The sequence below is a fragment of the Cyprinus carpio genome, chromosome A16, assembly GCF_018340385.1.
Source record: "Cyprinus carpio isolate SPL01 chromosome A16, ASM1834038v1, whole genome shotgun sequence".
NCBI lineage: Eukaryota > Metazoa > Chordata > Actinopteri > Cypriniformes > Cyprinidae > Cyprinus > Cyprinus carpio.
The window spans coordinates 16742606-16753193 of NC_056587.1; positions in this window are offsets into that span (position 1 = coordinate 16742606).

Sequence of the window (10588 nt, forward strand, 5' to 3'; positions counted from 1 at the left end):
CTGCCTCTCCATGGACGGTCCATAACTAATGCAAATGTCATTAAATGGTGTTTGCCTGCATGGCAAATGTGTAATTAAAACTTTGTCCTCTTTTCCACTGAGGACACACACACAAAATATTTCAGTCGTATTCTTACATATTAAGTCCTATTTTTAAAAAGACTTTTCTCTTTTCATGCTTTTAATAGTCTAGACTTTTGCAGGTTTTTCTGACAACTCAATGTTACATGACAATCAGATGACCCGATGTAACCACACTTATGCTAAATGTCAAAAATAAACTAGCATCTTCAAATACAATAGTACAATTAGAAATTAATGTAATGACACCCAGTGTATCACTGACACATCATCATAATAATCATAAGGTATAGCCTACCTATATAAGTGACTCTGTACTACCAAAACAAAAAGCCTGCCGGGGCTTTTTTAAGGCAAGTTTAAGGCAAGAATGAATAGCTTTGGCTTGCACAGAAATAAGTGTTCACAAGAAGGAAATGGTACGTTAGAATCTAGCATACATTGAAAAATGGAGTCACTTGTTTGTGTCAGTAAGAACATTGCACTGTTCTTAGATGGTGCAGATGGAAGCTCACTTGCAAGCTCTGTGTATTTCTCAGCTATTTACAGACATTGATATTTAGACAAGCGCGAATCAAGAGAATCAACATTTGCGTCTCTCTGAATGAATTAGGGTGTTTAATTGAATAGGTTGAGTGAATGATTCATTGACAGGTTTCTTTCCTCCTTCTTCCTTCATTTTTTACAGCATCTACAACACAAACAATCCAAACTTTACCACCACCTCCACCTTCATCTTAAATAAAAAATAAACAATCTTCTTTTTTAAAACTTAAATAAACAATTCTTATTGTGCACATTACAATGTACAACTCTGCACATTGTAATATGCATTTACAGTAGGTTTGGTTCCTTAATGAATGAGTTTTCATCGAATTGGTTGACCATATGCTGTGTATGCTCTTCTGTATCATCCACGCCACAAAGATGTGCTGTTTTTACGTGTATTTAGCTTTGATTTGAAAGAAAATAGCGCATCCTTGTGGCTCGGCTGATACAGAAGAGCATATGCAGCGAACGGTGATATGTAGAAACACAGAGGAGACTGCTGACAAAGGAATTTTTGAATAAAGAAGTTATTTTTGTTTTCTTCGCATACAAAAAGTATTCTCGTTGCTTCATAACATTACAGTTGAATCACTGATGGCAAATGGACTATTCTGACAATGTCTTTCATACTTTCCTGGACCTTGAAACTGTTATTTATTTGGCAGTCTGTGGGACAGTCTCAAGCCTCCCAGTTTGCATCCAAAATATCTTAAATTATGTTCTGAAGATGAACGAAGCTTTTACGGGTTTGAAACGACACGAGGGTAAGTGATTAATGACAAAATTTTCATTTTGGGGTGAAGTATCCCTTTAATAACACACTCTGTCATGTGTTTAATTCTTGAATGAATCACAGTTGTTGAACTAATTGGTTGAGTGAATAATTCTATTACTGAATTAGGAACAACACATAACTACTTTTATTATTTCTGTAAAGTATTTATAACACAAATAGTATGAATACTTGACTAGAATGACATTATATGGTGAATTAAGGTTGATTGGGACATAAGGTCATATGGGACAGTATAGCTATACAGAATTTATTTTCTTACCTAATGAGTGAATATACAAACTTTTTTGCTGAGCCCTAGCTTTAAGAAAACATAATTGAAATTGGATGCCCTCATTAGTGTGACATCATATAGGTCATATAGGCAGGCATCAAACAGGAAGTTGACCGTGAAATGCATGAGCTGAGAAAAATGGCATAAGCTTTTGCTAGTTTTCATAATAAGGTCCTAAACATGTCAAAGCTACTATAATATACAAACTTTTGATGGCAACATAAATACGATGCACCACTTCTACAGTAAAAAATGTGCTAATTTCATGTTTCTATTTTCAGAATCAGGTTGTTTTTATTTTGTCCCAAACACAATTTGGGTGGATGGGACAGTGCTTAAAGGCTTTGCCATTTAAGAAAATGATTGACCTTTTAATAGAGAACCATTGTATATGCTGCCTCTGTATGCTCTTAATCAGTGGTTTCCAAGCTTTTTATTTGTGCAAGCCCTAATCAACCAAAAATATTCACAAACTAGCTAGATTTTGTTAAATAAAAATTCTGAATTAGAAGGATTCTGAAAATAAAAGCATTTTTACTTGTCTATTTGATTTTTAAATGTTTTCAATGACTTTTGGACTTCAAGCCTTCTTTTACCTCAGTTGCATGTGTGGTATGAATTGTAGATGGATTTATGAACTGAGAATTTTTTTTAAATTTATGACAAGAAACCTTGCACGAGGCAGAAATTCAAAAACTGTCCAAGTCACCCTTACTATTCCAAATTTAGGTCCACACAGGTGGAACTAACATTTATTAAGTTAAACTAAAGGCTGATAGGTGAAATGGGTTAAGGAACTGTCTCTTTCTGAATGCTGTCAGATCTAACAGCTCCTTATGACATCCTACGGTTTTTGGGCCCCCTGAACAACATACTGACTTGGGCCCCCTTGGTAAAAATCTTGTACCGGGTCCACTCTTCCTCGTCGGGCCCTTGGACTCATCCTAAACTTTTCCGCCATTATGGCACCCATGTGCACCCGTGTTCCAATTCATTGCACAATCTTCTATTTCACCTCTAGCTGCAACAACACTGTGCTGTCCATTTTCCTATTTCTTGAATTGATCTATTATTTGTTGTTCAGCATTGTGATGTAGATACACATTTCTGTCAGCTGCCACAGTTTCTGCAGTTGATATGCATTGAACCATGGTTCTGCAGAGACAAAGAACAAAAAATTGGCCACTGATCCAACATGGCCTGCAAGTAGAAGGCTAAGCTAGCAATTGAATTTAAGCATTAGTAATGAGTCTCTAAAAGGTCATTTCATCATAACTGGAACTTACATTTGAAGCACAGCAATTAAAATCTAAATCTGTCTGAATGACCTTGTTATCCGGAATATCAACTGGAATCAGTGTCAGAAAAAAAGCTAGATATGGATAATCTTTGAAATGCATTGAAAGTACAGTTTTGACTTGATGTCTTTAATGTATTCAAAGGCATTGTTTCAAGAAAAAGCTTCTTGCAGTTTTCTTCTATACTGACTCAAGCCTTTGCTCAACTGCTCAGGAAAAGCAAAATAATAATTACTACACAACGTAAAAGAAGCACACCAGACTCCTTACAATAATTGAATTCATTTGCTTTAATTTGTTGCAAATGTGTTCAATTTAGACTGTAATTAGTGTTTCATTCCCCTGGTGTCGCAGGAAGATCTGTGCAACACAGTAATTGTGAGTCTGTGTTTTTGCTTGAGGGCACTTGATGTCAACAACATGGCATTTCTAAGTCCCACTTCTTTAAAGCTTTCAAACTAATGCTATTTACTTGTTCAGTAAATCCTTTATGTACAACACAGTTCTCCTGGCAACCCCGTATGACGCTCAAAGAAAATTTGTCTTGCTTTCTGAACTGTCACATGTGTGAGACAGTGAGATTGAACTCCCTCTGTCTTCAAAGGAATAGTTCACCCAAAACATGAAAATCCACTGAAAATGTTTTCACCCTCAGGCCATCCAAGTTGTAGATGAGTTTGTTTCTTCATTGCAACAGACTTGGAGAAATTAAGCATTACATCAGTTGCTCACCAATGGATCCTCGAGTGCGGTGGTTCCCAATCCTGGTCCTGGAGAACCCCCAACACTGCACACTTTTGGTGTCTCTCTTATCTGACAAACACATTTGTGGTCTTGGAGTCTTCACTTATGAGCTGATGAGTTGAATCAGGTGTGTTTGAATAGGGAGACATCTAAAATGTGCAGTGTTGGGGGTTCTCCAGGACCAGGATTGGAACCACTGCTCTAGTGAATGGGTGCCATCAGAATGAGAGTCAAAACAGCTAACAACATCACAATAATCCACACGACTCCAACAGTTAACATCTAAGTAAAAAGCTGTGTGTCTGTAAGAAACAAATCCATCATTAAGATGTTTTAACTTAAATACATCCATAGTCCATAATAATAATGTTTCCTCCATTAAAAAAATGTCCATCCCCGGGTGCCCTCTCACATCGAAATCCACCAATACATTTGTTTAGAACTGTTTTCACTTGTAAACAGTGCTTGTTCTGGGCATTTGTCTCTCCTGATTCAGAGGAACGACTTTTTTACTGGAGAGTGAATTAAAAACATCTTAATAATGGATTGGTTTCTTACAAACAAGCAGCTTTTTGCTTTACAAGATTTTAATTGATGAACTGGAGTTGTGTGGATTATTGTGTTTTGATCAGTTGTTTGGACTCTCATTCTGATGGCACCCATTCACTGCAAAGGATCCAACTTTACCCACTCAGCATGTTTAAGCTGCAGCTGCACCATTATCTTCTCTGACAGGCTCACATCCCAACAGCTATTTTCCAAAAAAACCTCCCTGCAATGGCAGAGGAATTTGGAAAACAGATGAAAAATGGAATCTGCAGAAATTATTTCATTTGGTTCATCATAATAGCGGCTTTGCCTTTATGGTGTCTGAACAATGAAGCAGAAAATCATTGTCAGCAAAGTGCAACAGAATGAGAAGAGGAAAGAATTCACCAGGTGACTTTCAGAATAAAACCTAGAGATTTATAGAGACCTGAAGTGGAAACAAAGTAATGAAAGAGGATGAAAAACTCAGAATGTGGCTGTTTATCATCCAAGGCTTCAAAGTAACAGTACATTAGACCACAGACTGTGAAGGACAAGTGGCAAATATTCTCAAATGGCTAGGCTGTTAGCTGCATTTCATTTCGGTATCTCCCGAAAGCTTTTGCACATTTCGTGAGAGATGTGCACTTTATTGTTGAGTTGCTGCAGTAGAACACCTCTAAGAATGTGAGTATTTAAAGGTAAATGTGCAGAGTTGCAGTTTATGGGTATTTTCAAACAGCTTTTAGACATCCAGACAACAGCTAGGAGTGTGAAATTGGCACTGCTTTGAGGTTTTACTGGCATAGATTTTGAAAACATTTCTACGGGGGAGAGGAGAAAAATCTTACTTCAGAATGAACAGACGAATGGGATCCAGGATACATGGAGTCGAAACCCCTTGCTCCAGAAAGTCAATTCAATTCAATTTAATTAAATTCAAGTTTATTTGTATAGTGCTTTTTACGATACAGATCATTGCAAAGCAACTTTACAGAAAATTACGTTTCTACAATATTTAGAAATGGCCCTTTAGATATAGCTATTTTTCTTTTATTTTTCTTTCTTTTTTGTTTTTATTAAGATAACACAATACATATATTTAAGAGAAAACATGCTGCTTAAATGCTACTAATGCAGTCCAAAAATTGTCTGTGTCGAGGCTGTATAAAAGGACTTTTTTGTCATACATGTTACAATGATTTGGTCTGATATTTAGCATATATTAGCATATTTTTTTATCATGGAGTTTTTTTTATTTATTTATTTTTTATGGTGGAATATCCAAAATATGTTCACATTAAAAACTATTTAAACAAATAAATAAACCTCTTTTTTTTTTGTCTCCTATCTCAGAAACTCATTTTTATAAAAATGTAACTCTTTACAGAAAAAAATCCTTGAAACTCAAATATCACATAAATAAAAAGTCTCAGAAAGATCCACTTTCAAAACTACAACTCACTAAACAAAATTTAAAAAATAAAAATATATCCATATGCATATGATGATGATATAAGTGTATTCTTTTTAGATGCCGAAGTGGCTAGAGAAGCCAATTGTTTACATACAAAAACTTGACTGTTGTTCACCAGTTCCATTTTATTTTGCAGTTCATACCAGTGCAGTTCATATATAAACTGGTTTTATTAAGTGAACTAAAAGTTCCATTAATGCCTGATAATCACCATAATAATACACATGGCAACACAGATTATGAATTAAATGATCAAAATTGGATTTCCAATAAACCACATGAAGTTTTTAAGTATGATTTAAAGTAGTTCATATTCATTTCTATACCACTAGATGAACTGTAATGGGGAAATAATTTTTTCTTGAAGATACCAACTGAGCTGTTTGTGTAAGTGTATGTAAACATGAATATCCCCAGCTGCTCTGTGCAGTCTAGAGAGGGTATGTGTTAAATGTTATAACCACTAATTAGGCGTTATCTCAAAGCTTTTAGACAGAGAGCAAGATCGTTCCACCCACCACCTGACATCGCTCAAGCTGATATGAAGTACATCTTTTGCACTCTTCCAGAAAGACGCACAATTATACCAGTCGCACACTCCTCTTCTGCCTGTCACATACAACACATTCCTGACCTTCTAATTACCATGCAAGTCTAATCTCCCAGCTATTAGGCCTTAATGTTAACATGGATTTGGTGAGCTGACAAGTGCTGAGAAAACCTTTTGTCAACATTTCATGCTGTCAGTTTGATTTGCTAGCTAAAGCAGACTTTGTCTTTACAAAATAAATTTCCATGCATTGTGCCAGTTTGAACAGTGCAACCTGACAAAATGAAAGGAGTACTGTTTAGATTTAGGATTTAAAAGAAGCGTCACAGATGTCTCCTTCAAATTCAAGTCCCACATTTGTAGAATAATAAAGTTTCATTAATTCGTTGGTTCAAATGCAGAGAGGTTTAGATCAGAAAGGTAATCTGGGTGCACGAATGTAAAGGCCAGAGTTAGGATGCGTAATGTATGAGAATGTATATAACACTTCTCACACCTTCAATCCCTTGGATTTCTTTAAATACTATTTCTCTTACACAAGACGTGGTTGCCTTTGATAAGATGACATTCATCAAGCCGCAGCTGTGGAGCTTCAAAAAAAAAAAAAAATTATTACGTTCATTCAAAAATATTTCCCTTGCTAACCGTTGTCCTTCACTAAGCAGTGTATGGCAAAGAAAGAGTTCAGCTAAAAATGAAAAAATGTCCTTCCCAGACTGTGTGCTGGTAATTTCTGTGGAACACAAAAGTAGACATTTTTAAACAATCATTACAAAGCTTTTGCCATTTAATGCCGCTTCACAGTGCTCCAAAGAGGGCCAAAAAAAAAAAAAAAAACACTATAAAGGAACAATCAAAATTCAAAAATGACACCTCCTGTGCAGTGCTGTAGGGGGCCGCATGTTACACAAAGCAAAGTAATATCAGAAAGCCCAGACAGTTCTAAACTGTGTGGTCATAAAGCAGACTATTGCATAGTAATGATAGGGAATGGAAAAACAGATCTTCCTCCTACTCTCCTGCATTATGCTATCAGACACACAGGGCAAGATCATGTCCAGCATTTTTAAACAAGAACACACAGATAAAAGCCTCATATCCTGCAGTGTGTGGGTGCTTTCCATCTGATCATTATAGTTTAAAGCACAAGGCTCCACTCCTCCTATAAGGACCGATATTGCCTTAAAATTCACCTAAGTCCAATTTGGGCAGTAGCACATTTAATGAGAAATAAATTCATATTAGCATCAGTGATTCCATGAAGAATCTTTAACATCCATAAAAACTTTCGATTGCATAAAACTTTTAATCTAAAGAACAATTTTCCACTTTAATCAAACTTTTGTGACATAAGTTTCTTTATAGTGGAAAAGGGTTCTTTAGATTATTAAAATATTCTTCACACCAAGAAAAAAAAAAAGAGTGTGTGTGCGCGCGTGTATATATATACATATATATATGACCAATATTTCTGTAAAGTCAATATTTCTTTGACTTTTTGACAAGCAGAAATTCTGATTACAGAGTCTATACACATTTTACAATTGTCAATTATAAAACATTGTACAATTGTTGACAGCCACACCATTATTGTAGTAGAATTTTTCTCACCAATAGATTATTATTATATCATCTATTTCAGATCAAATAATGGATCAAATTCAGATCAAAGTGTGTGTTCTCACTTTACACCATGAAACAGTCTCGTTTTGCTTAAGTAGGTCGTTCCTGGACAGAATAAAACTAAAAAAATCTGGACAAATTCAAAGGTTGCTCCAAAAAAAGTCCACCGTTCTCCGGTGCCAGCAGGTGGCGCACTTTAGCTGTCATATTATGAAGCACATTGTAAAACTGTCATGATGAATCTCAGCCAATCTGACATTCTGCACGAGTTTCTGTGCTCTCATCCACAACTACACACGGACGGAACTCATTGAAATTCATCTGATACCAGAAGCGCATTCTGTCAAACTAAACTGATGTTTAATAACTTTTCCAGCCGTGTCAAAAAAATTCAATTTGGATTTTTCAGCTCAAGGATTAAATTCAATTTAGTTTCGAACTTCAACTTGGAATATCATTATACACTCCATGAATTTGGATGTTTGCAATAACTAACCATTTGTAAGCAGCTTGAATTGCATATACACTATTTTCCCTCCAGGCATTCAGTCCATAATGAGACAGTTCACCACTTCTGTCACTGTTTACTCGTCCTTGATGCTAAATCATTTCAGTATCTCTTTCTTTCGTGGAACAAAAATGTAAATGTAAAGAATTTCCATGCTGCTTTAACTAAAGTATACTGTAACCAGGTGCCTTCAAGCCTCCCCATAGAACAAAAAAGTACTATAAAAGCAGTCCATATGACCTTAGCCTTATGACGCCATATCTCATCTTCAGAATCAAATATATCAGGAGCTCGTCACTGACATCAAACCACAAGACAAATATGAATACACAAAAACACGACTGGGATTTGAAAGCTACTGGGAGGGCAGGGTTTTCGGAGAACTATTTTAGTTATTAATTTATCTATTTTAATTTGGAACATATCAGCAGTCACATGAACTATATTTCCCGCATGTAGAAGGAACTACTTTTATAGTACTTTTGTCCCTTTTTGAAATATGATTAAAAATGTGATCATCAACCTCAAAACATCTTTTGTGTTTAATGGAAGAAAGTCATACAGGTTAGGGAAGGAAGTCATACATGGAAAAAAAAGTCATATGATATGGAAGAAAGTCTTACATGTGGGAGAATAAACAATAAGATCATTTTAATTTTATGATGAACTACTCATTTAAAGGAAAATTTCACACAAAAATGACAATTCTGTCATCATTTACACACCAACATCATGTCTTTCCAAACCTATATGACTTACTTTCTTCTGTGGAACACAAAAGATAATGATTTGATGCATGTTACAAACCAAAACGTTTTGGTTACCACTGAGTTCCATTCTGTAGACACACACACACACACACACACACACACACATACAAATAATAACAATAATCTCAAATTTATGTTCCGGAGGTTTGTATAATGGTGAGTAAATAATGAGAATTTTCATTATATGTTCAACTATTCCTTTAAGATACACAATGTAGAGAATATTACAGTTCAAATAGTGAGTTAAATAAACTTTACTTTGAACACTGACATCTTCTGTTCACAGAAACGAAGCACTTGTTGTTCCTTTTGTTTGCTTTATCTCTTCACAATGGCACTTTCACTAAGCCTAAGGCTGAAATTTTTAATCACCATGACTGAAAGGCAAAGGGGAAATGATTTATGAGAGAAGACCGTGTGACAGCAGAATATAATTCCCATGATAACCACCTAGTCCCCTTAATAATCTTAATGATCCTTTAAAATGTGTTCAACACCAGAGTGTGCACATTTTGTTTCTGGAGTCTTAAATGTGATTTATGTTAAATTTTACTTGTGTATTAGCACAAAAGACCAAAAATTACTCTGGATATGGTCAGTTAAAATGTGTGCAGGACTGCATTCAGCCATTCATTTTGTTTTCCAAAAATGTAAAGGTCATATTAGCGTGTAAAATTCCTTGCTTAAACTTGTTTTAACACTAGATATACCCACTGATAACTGTATTATGGAGATTTTTCTGTGATATTTAATCACTTATATCAGCAGCATAATCCCCATGTGCAGAGCAGAAGGGTTCAACATCAGCCGAGGGCCCTCTGAGAAACAAACTGTCCTGACAGGTTATTGTACAGCAGAATGATCCACAGTGAAACCTTTTATAATTATAGACACACCCCAATATTCTTTACGTTCTGGTGGTCAGGGTAATTTAAAATTTCCCACAAACCTGACAGCGATTAAGCATGCCACACCTCTAACACTTATTAAAAATCCAGACTGTCAATTTGATGAAGGAATTGAGTGGCAAATGACTGAATATTATTGACAGTCATGTCACACCACAGCACAAATGAGTGGTTTAAGCAACCCATTTATTTCCATGCTTGTCAATCAGTAGCATAGAAATGAGTGATTTTTGTATTTCAGGCTTCAGTGATTTGTTCCAATAGAGTGCCATTAACACCATAATGGTCCGACTCCTTGAAAAGCTGATTATTCTGAATAAAGAGCTAGATTTTAGGGACCATCATAAGGCAAAAGTGTCAGAACAAATGCTAATCAAACATAAAATAAGGATTAATGTCAAATAAGGAATTTAAATGGCACACTAACCTCAGTGACAGAGCAAGTAACATAGCAATCCCCTTACAATACTACCACACGTGGCATG